At 43.3% G+C, this 14333-nt stretch overlaps 1 long non-coding RNA gene across 1 annotated transcript; it reads left to right on the forward strand.

Moving 5' to 3' along the window:
- The first annotated feature begins 780 nt into the window (after positions 1-780).
- LOC141089642 (uncharacterized) lies at positions 781-13546 on the forward strand. Its single transcript, XR_012232360.1, has 3 exons — positions 781-994; positions 2797-3084; positions 13110-13546. It is a non-coding gene; the product is annotated as an uncharacterized lncRNA (long non-coding RNA).
- The last annotated feature ends 787 nt before the right edge of the window (positions 13547-14333 follow it).

Consider the following 14333-nt stretch of genomic DNA (forward strand, 5'->3'; position numbering starts at 1 on the left):
TGAATGCTCCCCACCATACACCTTGTACACGCAAAGCTCCGCACACCTCATACACACGGTTCCGCTTTCTATGCCATAGACACACAGGGCTCCGCTCCGTACACCTCGCACACACACGGCTCCACTCATTACACACATGGCTTCACTCCGTAGACCTCGTACACATGTGGCTCTGCTCCGTACACCTTGTACACAGGCGGCCACGATCTGTACACCTTGTATACACATGGCTCCACTCCGTAAACCTTGTACAGATGCGGCTTAGCTCCATACACCTCGTACACATGCGCCTCCGCTCCGTACACCTGCGGCTCCATACACCTCGTACACACGCAGCTCCAATCCACACACCTCTTACACACACAGCTCCGCTCCGTACACACGCGGCTCCACACACCTCGCACATACACGGCTCCATACACCACATACTCATGCTGCTCGTACACACACGGCTCCGCTCCATACACCTCGTACACACACGGCTCTGCTCCGTACACCTCGTACCCACATGGCTCAGTTTCGTACACCTTGTACAAACACGGCTCTGCTACATGCACCCTGTAAACCCCTCCTGACCCCACACATAAACTTCCCCTCATCCAGCGCACCATGACAACCAGCACAGCAGAGTCCTGCATAGTGCATACACTGAGGCCCCTGATCATGTGACCTCGACTCCTTCCCTCCTGTGACCTCATCACAGGTCCTGTGACCGAGGAGAGAATATAGCGGCAGAGCAAGGAGATGATCGATTCTCCCTGCTCTGCTGCAGATACAGTTTACAGCAGCGTAAATCCGGGTGCGCCCCCTTAGAGCGCGGGGCCCGGGGCCACCGCCTCCTCTGTCCCCACGGTAGCAACGCTACTGCCTCTCGAATTCAGTTGGTAAAGAAACTTTTGAGATGCCATAAAGCGAGGTAGGAAAGTGCCAGATCTGAAAATACTGGAAAAACTCTTTATTAGAGATAGCAAACTTGGACTTGACAGCATCAAAGGTAAGAAGCTCCAGCGTGTCCACGTCTACCAGATCTGCTAAATCAAAATAGACCTGCAGAGGTCCACAGATGGACCATTGCATGATCCAAACTGTTTGGTAGCAAGGGCTGATATATAAATGAGATCATTGGTGCATTAGGGGAGGCCAACTTTAACCTTTTCATGCATGAAATCCATATCTCCCTCGTGATCCTCATGGGACTCAGCAAAGGAACTGTCATTCTAGAGGTATAGTTGACCAAAATTATAGTTGACCATAGTAGTGAATTTGAATGAATTGGGGCTAGCCACAACTTTTCTATCTCTATCCATTTGCCATATGCCCATAGCAAAACCCACGAGGGAATCCTTCGTAAATGCGTGGGCCAGTAGTATTTAAGAATGTCAGGGACTGAGAGGCCCCCTTGTGATTTATGGGAGAATAGGACACGCTTGGAGACCAGATGACGCTTATCATTCCAAATGAACTTCATCACTGCTGCTTAGAGAGAATTAAGTTCCTTCATGGGAACCCTGACTGGTAAGGTCTCAAAAAAGTTGAGTGACTTAGGAAGGAGCGACATTTTAATAGAAGTAATTTGTCCTATTAATGAGAGCAAGAGCGGTTTCCACTTATCCAACGTTCTTCTCAAATCAGTTAGAAGTGCTGAAAAATTGATGTTATATAGGTAACCATAGGAAGAAGGCAGATTAACTCCCATATATTTAATACCCTCAGTCTTCCATCTAAATTTAAAGTGTTTAATTTTAAATGGTTTAATTCCTCAGGGGGGATATTGAATGGCAGGGCTTCTGTTTTTGAAGTGTTCAGCTTACAGATAATTTCCCATACCTTTTTAAATCCTCCATGAGATTAGGCAGTGTAGTATGTAATTTGGTTAGGGCTAGAAGGACATCATCCGCAAATAAGGAAATCTTAAACATTTTGTTTCTATCCTCAATCCCTGAAATGTTAGGATTTTGTCTTATCATAGCCGCCAGTGGTTCTATGCATAAGACATAAAGTAGGGGGGAAAGGGGGCATCCCTGGCGAGTGCCATTCGATATCTTGAAGGAGGGAGATGATTGGAAGGGAAGTTTAATTGAAACCAATGAGGAACTGTAAAGTGCCCCTATGGCTGTCAAGAAAGGACCTGAAATGCCAAAGATTTTGTGCCATAATTCTTTCCGTTTGTCTCAAAATCATGCAGGCAACAGATGATATCTCTTGGATATGGTAATGATCCTGTGGGCTGTAGGGCCCGATGTGCTCAATCAAATTTAATGGGCCTCAAAGTTGGATCTCCTAAGTTGGAGTTAAAGATATCCTGAAGGATCTTTTTAGTATTTCCCTGGTCATTAGATTCAGGGAACCCTCTCACCGTGTTACATCTTCTTCCCCTATTGTCTAAGTCCTCTAGTTGGACCTGGAGGTCTCTATTCGTTTTCTGGTGCAAAATAGATGTCTGGTGGAGTTCCGCCATATGAGATCTGGTGAGACCGTGATCCTCCTCCAATGAATCGATCCTGCCTGACAAAAGCTGCAGGTTTTGACACAGACAAGCAATTTCAGACCTGCACGTGTCTTTAACCTCTGTTATTAAAGCTTTAAAGTTTGCTTTTGAGGGGAAATGTGAAAAGAACCTCATCCATTGTGGGGGAAGGTGCTCATCTGTCTCAGTGAGTGAGAAAGGAGTTCTCTCCTGTCTGCCTGCAGTGATCTGCCATCTTGTGCAACAAGATGCCCAGTGGGGATAATGTCTGCAGGACCCCTTCTGTGAGAAACTTTTTTTTAGGATATTTGCTTTGTGTTTTGTTTTAGGACCCCTTCTGTGCAGTGCTGCCCTGTGTCCTTTCCTATTATTAGATTATTCCTACCCCCTGTGGATCCAGCGCCCGCCAAGACTAGACGCTGTTCTCCCTCCTCCAGTGCATCATGAATTGCGTCCTCTATGCATTTCTGAGCCGCCTCCTCCACCTAGCAAGATGGCGCCTGGACCGCAGCTCCTCTCTGCTCCCGCTGGAGGAATACATCCAGAGCAGTCAGAGGGCCAGCAGACACCGCTCCTGAAAGCACAGCGGCTCCCCGCTTCCTCGGACCCATCTGTGGGTAAGGCTGATTGCCAGTACAGGGCTCTGCAGCCAATTAGTTAGGATGCCGGCTCACCCCATTAGCCCACTCCATACACCCCACTTCCAAATTGCACCATACATGTACTGTGTATCATGAAGTGGTTAAAGAGTACCAGTTATTTTAATTTTTATTTCATTAATCAATAGTACACATAGCAACTTTGTAACATATCTTGTATAAGATAGGTGTTAAAAGGAGGAACTAGAGGCAGACACTGACATTCTACTGCAAGTTTCATTCAACTTTATGAGCACCAACTGCCATCTTTTATCGTAGTTATGAGTGAATAATGATTCACTGTGATTTAATTAGCTACACTAAATCAATAGTTATTAGTTATCAATTGTTCTTTACGAACAAATGAAAACAGCTTAAATTAACAATAAAGCATCCCGCAAGAACCCAGTCTAATAGCCTCCAGGATGCGATTTCTGCGATTTCTTGACATTTTGACATTTATTGTAGCTGCAATAAAGTACATACACACTACAGAATTGACTACACAGATAATGTAGTAACAGAATCTTCAATATGGAATCCCCCAAGGATTGAAAACTAATAATTAACTGCATAGGAAAAAAAAAACAAATACTTTTCTCTTGTAGATACAGTACTTATATCTAATAAAGAAAATCAAAACAAAATATATTCTTTTTAAGGAACTCTCAAATACGTCTATATGGGATACTTGAGAACTAGTGCAATATAGTAACCACATACTAACTTAACCCTTTAATGACCTATGACATGTATATCCATCATAGGTCACCTTTCCTTCTTTGGTGCATTCTACGGCACTGAGCCCGCACCTTTTCCAGCACAGATCAGCTGTCATATGCCCCTAACAGCCGCGGGTGGAACTGTGATCCACCCGTGGCTGTTAACTAGCTACAGTTGTGGCAAAAAGTATTGACACCCCTGCAATTCTGTCAGATAATACTCAGTTTCTTCCTGAAAATGATTGCAAACACAAATTCTTTGGTATTATTATCTTCATTTAATTTGTCTTAAATGAAAAAACACAAAAAGAATTGTCCTAAAGCCAAATTGGATATAATTCCACACCAAACATAAAAAGAGGGTGGACAAAAGTATTGGCACTGTTCGAAAAATCATGTGATGCTTCTCTAATTTGTGTAATTAACAGCACCTGTGGCACCTAGCAGGTGTTGGCAATAACTAAATAACACTTGCAGCCAGTTGACATGGATTAAAGTTGACTCAACCTCTGTCCTGTGTCCTTGTGTGTACCACATTGAGCATAGAGAAAAGAAAGAAGACCAAAGAACAGTCTGAGGACTTGAGAAACCAAATTGTGAGGAAGCATGAGCAATCTCAAGGCTACAAGTCCATCTCCAAAGACCTGAATGTTCCTGTGTCTACCGTGCGCAGTGTCATCAAGAAGTTTAAAGCCCATGGCACTGTAGCTAACCTCCCTAGATGTGGACGGAAAAGAAAAATTGACAAGAGATTTCAACACAAGATTGTGCAGATTTTGGATAAAGAACCTCGACTAACATCCAAACAAGTTCAAGCTGCCCTGCAGTCCAAGGGTACAACAGTGTGAACCCGTACTATCCGTCGGCGTCTGAATGAAAAGGGACTGTATGGTAGGAGACCCAGGAAAACCCCACTTCTTACCCCAAGACATAAACAAGCCAGGCTGGAGTTTGCCAAAACTTACCTGAAAAAGCCTAAAACGTTTTGGAAGAATGTTCTCTGGTCAGATGAGACAAAAGTAGAGCTTTTTGGGCAAAGGCATCAACATAGAGTTTACAGGCGAAAAAAAGAGGCATTCAAAGAAAAGAACACAGTCTCTACAGTCAAACATGGCGGAGGTTCCCTGATGCTTTGCTGCCTCTGGCACTGGACTGCATGACCGTGTGCATGGCATTATGTCAGAAGACTACCAACAAATTTTGCAGCATAATGTAGGGCCCAGTGTGAGAAAGCTGGGTCTCCCTCAGAGGTCATGGGTCTTCCAGCAGGACAATGACCCAAAACACGCTTCAAAAAGCACTAGAAAATGGTTTGAGAGAAAGCACTGGAGACTTCTAAGGTGGCCAGCAATGAGTCCAGACCTGAATCCCATAGAACACCTGTGGAGAGATCTAAAAATGGCAGTTTGGAGAAGGCACCCTTCAAATATCAGGGACCTGTAGCAGTTTGCCAAAGAAGAATGGTCTAAAATTCCAGCAGAGCATTGTAAGAAACTCATTGATGGTTACTGGAAGCGGTTGTTCGCGGTTATTTTGGCTAAAGGTTGTGCAACCAAGTATTAGGCTGAGGGTGCCAATACTTTTGTCTGGCCCATTTTTGGAGTTTTGTGTGAAATGATCAATGTTTTGCTTTTTGCTTCATTCTCTTTTGTTTTTTTTCATTTAAGACAAATTAAATGAAGATAATAATACCAAAGAATTTGTGTTTGCAATCATTTTCAGGAAGAAACTGAGTATTATCTGACAGAATTGCAGGGGTGTCAATACTTTTGGCCACAACTGTAAATGCTGCTGTCGCTCTCACCGCAGCATTTAACTATCGCAAATTGGATGCACGTCTTAGCTCCACCCACCAGCAAACCTGTGACATGATCGCGGAGCGCTGATGGGTTGGCATGACATTGCTGAACTGCTATGAGCGCCGCATGGTAGTCGGCGCTCATAGCAGATGAGCATTTTTGTTACAAATAACAAGGCTGCAGCCCTGCTGTGTGTAACACAAGCGATCAGAAGATTGTAGGTTCTAGTCTCCCATGGAGACTATTGAAGCAAGTAAACAAAAAAAGTTTTTCAAAATATTCAAAAAATAGAACATTTCAAATAACCCCCCCCTTTTCCCCATTCAAAATAAAATAATTTAAAAATTACACATTTGGTTTTGCCACGTTCAGAAACGCCCCATCAATCAAGATATAAAAAGAATTAATCTGATCGGTAAGCAGCGTAACAAGAAAAAAAATCAAAACTCCAGAATTAAATTTTTTTGGTCTCTGCAACATTGCAATAAAGGGCGATCAAAACATCATGTCTACCCCAAAATGATATGAATAAAAATGTCAGCTCGGCATGCAAAAGATAAGCCCTCACCCAGGCCCCGGAAAATGGCAGGGTTTTTTGTTTTGTTTTGTTTTTTACAAACTTTGGAATTTTTTTCCCCACGACTTAACCCCTTCACTACCAAGGGTGGTTTGCACGTTAACTACCGGGCCAATTTGTACAATTCTGACCAGTGTCCCTTTATGAGGTCATAACTCTGAAACGCTTCCGTGGATCCCGGTGATTCTGACATTATTTTCTCGTGACATATTGTACTTCATGTTAGTGGTAAAATTTCATTCATATAACTTGCGTTTATTTATGAGAAAAACGGAAATTTGGCGAAAATTTTGAAAATTCCGCAATTTTCCAACTTTGAATTTTTATGCCCTTAAATCACAGAGATATGGCACACAAAAAAGCTAATAAGTAACATTTGCCACATGTTTACTTTACATCAGCACAATTTTGGAATCAAAATTTTTATTTGTTAGCAAGATATAAGGGTTAAAAGTTGACCAGCGATCTCTCATTTTTGCAACACCATTTTATTTTTACGGACCACATCACATTTGAAGCCACTTTGAGGGGTCTATATGATAGAAAATACCCAAAAGTGACACCATTCTAAAAACTGCACCCCTTAAGGTGCTTAAAACCACATTCAAGGAGTTTATTAACCCTTCAGGTGCGTCACAGGAATTTTTTGAATATTTAAAAAAAATTAACATTTAACTTTTTTTCACAAAAAAAATTACTTCAGGTTCAATTTTTTTTATTTTACCAAGTGTAACAGGAGAAATTGGACTGCAAAAATTATTGTGCAATTTGTCCTGAGCACGCTGATACCTGATATGTGGGGGGGAACCACTGTTTCGGCGCATGGCAGAGCTCAGAAGGGAAGGAGCGCCGGTTTGACTTTTTCAATGCAAAATTGGCTGGAATTCTGATCGGACGCCATGTCGCGTTTGGAGAGCCCCTGATGTACCTAAACAGTGGAAACCCCCCACAAGTGACCCCATTTTTGAAACTAGACCCCCTAAGGAACTTATCTAGATATGTGGTGAGAACTTTGAACCCACAAGGGCTTCACAGAAGTTTATAATGCACAGCGGTACAATTAAAAAATCATATTTTTTCCACAAAATGATCTTTTCACCCCCAATTTTTATTTTCCCAAGGGTAACAGGACCCTAAAAGTTATTGTGCAATTTGTCCTGAGTACACTGATACCCCATATGTGGGTGTAAATGACTATTTGGGCACATGGCAGAGCTCGGAAGGCAAGCAGCGCCATTTGACTTTTTTGGCTGGAATTGAGATCAGACACCATGTCGCGTTTGGAAAGCCCCGATGTACCAAAACAGTGGAAACCCCCCACAAATGACCCCATTTTGGAAACTAGACCCCCCAAGGAACTTATCTAGATGTGTGGTGAGAACTTTGAACCCCCAAGTGCTTCACAGAAGTTTATAACGCCCAGGCGTGAAAATAACAAAAAAAAATTTTTCCACAAAAATGATATTTTTGCCCCAAAATTTTTATTTTCCTAAGGGCAACAGGAGAAATAGGACCCCAAAAGTTGTTTTGCAAATTGTCCTGATTAGGCTGATACCCCATATGAGGGGGTAAAACACTGTTTGGGTGCATGGCAGGGCTTGGAAGGGAAGGAGCACCATTTGACTTTTTCAACGCAGAATTGGCTGGAATTGAGATCAGATGCCATGTTGCGTTTGGAGAGCACCTGATGTGCGCAAATAGTGGAAACCCCAAATTCTAGCCCTAGCCCTAACCCTAACCCTAACCCTAACCCTAGCCCTAGACCTAACCCTAGCCCTAACCCTAACCGTAGCCCTAACCCTAATGGGAAAATGGAAATAAATACATTTTTTTAATTTTATTATTTTTCCCTAACTAAGGGGGTGATAACGGGGGGTTTGATTTACTATTTATGGCGGTTTTTATGTTTGACAGCTGTCGCACGCTAAAAGACGCTTTTTATTGTAAAAATAGTTTTTGCATCACCACATATTGAGAGCTATAATTTTTCCATATTTTGACCCACCGAGTCATGTGAGGTCTTATTTTTTGCGGGACGAGTTGACGCTTTTATTGGTATCATGTTCGGGCATGTGACATTTTTTGATCGCTTTTTATTTCGTTTTTTGGGACGCAGAATTTACAAAAACCAGCGTTTCATGAATTTCTTTTGGGTGGTGCGTTTACGCCGTTCAAGGTGCGGTAAAATTTATAAGGCGGTTTTATTCTTCGGGTCAGTACGGTTACAGCGATACCTCATTTAGGTCTTTTTTTATGTTTTGGCGCTTTTATGCAATGAAAACAATTTTATATAAAAAATAATTATTTTTGCATCACTTTATTCTGCGAGCTATAACTTTTTTATTTTTTCGCTGATGATGCTGTATGGTGGCTCATTTTTTGCGGGACAAGATGACGTTTTCAGCCGTACCATGGATATTTATATGCGTCTTTTTGATCGCGCGTTATTGCACTTTTTGTTCGGCGGTATGATAATAAATCATTATTTTTTGCTTCGTTTTTTATTTTTATTTTTTAAGGGGTTCGCTTAAGGGGTTAACTATTGGGACAGTTTCATAGGGCGGGTCGTTACGGACGCGGCGATACCAAATATGTGTACTTTTATTGTTTTGTTTTTTTTATTTCCAAAAAATGAATTTATTGGGGAATATTTTTTTTTTTTTTTTAATTTATTTGGCGATTTTTTTTTAATTATTTTTACACTTTTTTTTAATTTTTTTTTACTTTATTACAATGTCCCATGGGGGACATCACTGTCCTGTGACAGATCGCTGATCTGTCACATCACAGATCACTGTGACAGATCAGCGATCTGTCACAGGCACTGCACAGGCTTCCTCATGCCTGCGCTTTGCAGGCACTGAGGAAGCCAGCTTCCTGCAGGCCCCCGGAGGTCCCCGTCGCCATATTGGATCCGGGGACCTGCAGGAAAGGAGTCCCCGCAGCAGCGCTGCACATCGCGCTGCCGTGGGGGGCTCAGGGAAGCACGGAGGGAGCCCCCTCCCTGCCGATGCTGCCCTTTAACCCCCGGTACACCGCGATCGTGTTTGATCACGGTGTGCAAGGGGTTAACGTGTCGGGGGCGGTCCGTGACCGCCCCTGACACATTGTGCCGGGTGTCAGCTATGATAATTAGCTGACACTCGGCCGCGATCAGCGGCGCTCACCACGTGGGCGCCGCTGATCGCGATGACGTAATATTCCGTCCATGGTAATTAGGTCCATGGTCACATGGACGGAATATTACGTCAATTGTAGGTAAGGGGTTAAATAAAAAAGAACCTAAACAGATTTGGTATCTACAAACTCATAATGACCTGGGGAGTTATAATGTCAGGTCAGTTTTATCATTTAGTGAACATGGTAAAGGAATAATGAATGAAAAAATAAGAATTGTGGAATTCCACTTTTTTTGTAATTTCATCTCACTTAGAATTTTGTTTCCGTTTTCCAGTACCCAATATGGTAAAACAAATGGTGTTGTTGATAAATAAAACTCATCCTGCAAAAAATAAGCCCTCATACGGCCATACTGAAATTAAAAACAAAAAAGTTATGGCTCTGGGAAGGGGAGCAAACACAGAAACACAAAAATGGAAATACCCCTGGTCTTTAAGGAGTTAAGTTTAAGGAGTTAAGAGGGCATATGAATAGGGATTGTCTTTATAAGACAACCCCTATAAACACACCTGTTAGTTCTTTTAACACATGTTTTAAAAAATGTTTACAGCTCTGCATTGTGCAGTTCTTGTTACTTGGGAATGTATGAAGAACTAGACAAATAGGCATTTGTGGCGCCCCTGAGGCTTCCGTCGCCACAGAGGTACTGCACCTTCTCCTAAGGTGTAGTGCCCCACCATCCAGGTAAGGTGGGAACTCCTGACCACACTCCACACCTGCACCCCACACACAGGATAGTTCAGCAGGGACCCATCCATGCTTTATGCTGGAAAGGTCATAGGGTGCCTTTTGTGGTCCCTGGCTTCGTAACACGAGAGGTGCTGGGGAGGCGGGTGGAGTTAGATATAAAAGAGAGGGAAGATGTAGAATTTCTGGTCAGTCTGGGGTGAGTCCCAGAGAAGGAGGTCAGTCAGACGAGGGTCTGAGAGAGAGAGAGAGAGAGAGAGCAGGTTGACAGCAGGTCAGCCTGAGAGGAGATCAAGGCAGAGGAAGGCAGTCAGTCAGGAGAGGCTGAGGACTGGTCTTAGTGGAACGAGCTCCCTAGGGAAGGAAGAGAAGGAGAAAGAGACGTAGACTGGAGACTACAGATTCCATAAGAGAGATAGAACAGATCGGAACGAAGGAGAATAGAAGGACGGTGGGAAGCTGGTTGAAGAAAGATAGAGAACCCTTCCAGTCCAGAGAGCGCAAAGGCCGGGGCCTGGTCCCTGAGGTTGATTGGATCTTTATGTCCGGCAACAGACCCTGGAGGAATAGTGAGCCGCTAACGCCTTGCTCCCATCATAGACTTGGGACACAACAGCAACTGAATAGAGAGCCGGGATGCAGTGAGGAGTCCCCGAAGCAGGCTACAGCTGTCTGTCATACAAGTAAAGACTGGGAGCACCTAGAGAGAGGCATTCCAGGGTAACTAAGTACTGGAGTGCTTCGCACCTAAAGGCGCATTGGAGGCGTCGTTCAGCAAGGTACATGTTGGCGGAGTGTGGAAGGGAGAATCCTATCCTGCCTGGAGGTTGGCTGGAGCCCTGACCTGGAGAACATGGTACGGAGGCAGGCAGTTGAGTGAACTGCAAACAGTGAGTAAAGCTTTGGAACCGCATACTCTGGTGTCCTCCAGTTATTCCCGCACCACTACTCCTGGGTACCAGCCTCCATACCATTTGGCGCCTCTCCTCATCCATTGCACCTACACTGCCCTGGGCCTACAGCTCCACCTGTGGGGAGCTACACCATCTTGGCTGCACCATACCATCAGTCCCAGCGGATCTGCATGCAGCGTTGGCTCAACATCTTACTTGCCAAACACCACGGGTGGCGTCACGAACTATTCTAATAAACTTTAACACCATTAACATCACCGCCATTGATATTGGGCGCCCAGGGCCACGGACCGGGTCACCGCTGCTGTGACACATTCCCGCCTTGACACCGGCCCGGTACCGAGTACCCCACTGCCCTGAGTATGCGAGGGCAACCCACATTCATCTTGTCAATGACAGGTTTCCTAAAATGAGCTCAAACGTGCCAAATTATAATGACCTGTGGATTTGTAATATGTATTCCATACCACTAATCTGCAGAAATAACAGATGGAAAGTGCTCCTTGAGCAGATCGACAAATAATTCAGAGTAGAGGTAAGTGGGTTCTACTCAACTGGATCTGTTGTGCAGCAATGAGCACAACCCTGGTAATTACAGATTAATCCTCCATGGCCACAGCAATGCCCTCTGAACCTCCACGAGAGATCCAGTTTGGAATTGTGACGCTAATCACTTTTCACGGCCAAGCCGTGAGTCAGAGTGGTCAAAGTCAGAAGCCAGGAGGGTACGTCATAAATAGAGGGAAGAGACAAAAGCGTAGTCATTTAACATTCAGAGGTCAGAGTACCGGGAGGATAACAGATCAGAGCTGAAGGGGTTAAAAAGGCGGAAGGAAGTCTAAGGTCAGGCAACAGATCAAGCAAACAGAATTCAAGGTACAGGAAAGCACAAACCTCATAGGCTGAATGTACATCTGGCAGAGTTCAGGGAGACACAGGTCAGTTAAGAAGCATGGCAATTAACTGGAATCATGAACACATGGAAACAGCCGACGACTCACAGTCTCAGATTGGATAGTTGAGCTGTCAATCAACACATTGACAATTCATCACGCCGCTGTACCAGATTGAATGGCCAAGCTGTCAATCAAGTACTGACGACTTCTGCACATCCTTATACCAGATTGGATAGTTGACCTGTCAATCAGCACACTCACAGCTCAGCACACCCCTGTACCTGATTGGACGGCCAAGCTGTCAGTAACTGTATCCCAGACACACTGAGGGGTGGAATCGTGACAGGAATTCAGATTCAGCAGCGAACAGAGAGCAGCAGGGGGCCATTCATGGGAGCGCAGCGGTGCACATCTCTCTAAGCATAATCAGCAGGCAGAGCGTGGGAGTGCTGCTTTACAAATCATCTTAAGCTCCACAGCATATCACTATATTGTCCTATCCCTATGGACTACGCAGCGATGTAATGAATAAGACCTTAGATACGTCAAAACGTCCCTGAGTATAGTCGCTCAAAATCTTTTTTTTTCTTTTTGACAATTATTTTGTTGTTGTTACCGAGTGTAATAAAATTGTTATTTTTTTGCAACACCATATGGACAGAGTGTGCGGTGAATTTTATATTTCAGTAACTGCATCCCAGACACACTGAGGGGTGGAACCGTGATAGGAATTCAGATAAGGGAAACAAAAATTGGGTTTCCAGAAGCACTGCCAAGGATCCAAGGAAACGATTCTAATGTTTAAAACTTTAACATTTATTGCGCTACACGTTACAGAGCTGGTCCAGCTCCTTCATCAGGCTCATACAGACTGACCAATACATGCCATCATTTATATCAACCCTATTCACCTCACAATCTTAGTGATTGGTTGGCCTCACAATTCTGATTAATTCACCTGTGTTGAACATTTTCAACAAATGACGATTACCCATACCATTTGTATAGCTCCGCAAACATATATAAATTCAATACCATCCAATAGCAAACATTGTTTGAATACTATTGCATCATTATTTGTCATGTTTTTATCATTTTTTTATAATTTCAATATTTTATTTATAGAGAATTTTTTTTTCTCCTTATATATATTTTTTTGTATATTGAATCATCTATGGGGAATATTTTGTTGTCTGTTACAACACTAAAATAATTTTTCTGCACAGCAGCAGAGACTCGGAGACGCCTGAGAAGAAGCAGGATGAAGACATTGCCCATAGAAGAGCGGATAAGGCACCAATAACCGTGCAATAGGCGGGATTACGATGCTGCAACTGCACGTCACAGGTCAGTGTGACATGCATGGGAGAGAGGTAGTATTATAGTGAAGTCAGGAGGCAGGGATTTCTTACAGGCAACACATGCCCCAGAGCCTGGAAGAAATCATTGAATAAAACTTGGAGGAGAAAGACAGCACAATAGGGTTTTATCCAAGGGCAATGTGGGTGTTTAAATAAGGTTATACTAACCTGGTTTAGTTGTATATACACAGTATTTCAATCACTTATGCATCCAGCTGCTGCAGGTCCAACAGGTCATCAGATCGGAAAAATACAGATAAGGAGGGTTTGCTTATAATCTGGCTGCTGGTAGCCCATATAATAAATCCAAATCTAGACAGAAAGTACATGCTGCTTTTCTTTATTTAGTCAACACATTTTGAAGTGCTACAGACCTCTTCATCAGGACAAGAATAGCATTCTTATCCAAAAACCTTCCTTATCTGTGGAAGAAATCATTAACATAAATCATTAAAACTACATTTCTCAAAATCTAGACCACAGCTATGAGACATACAGGTAATCAATCAAATTTGTCCAGGGGGTGACAGATTCCCTTTAACGGACTTTCACAGGGACCCTGACCTATGCTGGAGCTATGGAGTCAGCTGCTGTTCAATGGCAAGAGGAATAATCAGGTAGCCGGGTCAGAACCAGGAGGTAAAGGTGTTGGTACAAAATTGTCAGGCAAGAGAAATGCTAGTAAATAAGCCAAAGTCAAAATTAGGAAGATCCTCTTAAGGCAATGATCACCCTTTCAATATTTGGTCAGTATCTTACATCAGTATTTCTAAACCAAAGCCACGAATGGAAAAATCAGAGGAAAAGTATAATAGAAACACGTCACCTCTTCTGTATTTATCACCCACTCCTGGTTTTGGCTTAAAAATACTGATGTAAAATGCTGACCAAATACTAAATGTGTGAACATGGCCTAAGACACAGGATCTGTGATAACACAACACTAGATCTAGTTATGTTATAACTTTCAGTGGTAACTTATTCTCAGAGGTTTAAACAGCGAACAGCCCCACCCAAGGCTGACAGCAGAAAGAAAGACAAACTAACAGGGATTTAACACCAAAGCTTCTGGACTGGCCAGAGCAACAAATC

This window comes from Dendrobates tinctorius, unplaced genomic scaffold (assembly GCF_039654945.1).
Source record: "Dendrobates tinctorius isolate UK_male_01 unplaced genomic scaffold, ASM3965494v1 ptg000046l, whole genome shotgun sequence".
Taxonomy (NCBI): Eukaryota; Metazoa; Chordata; class Amphibia; order Anura; family Dendrobatidae; genus Dendrobates; species Dendrobates tinctorius.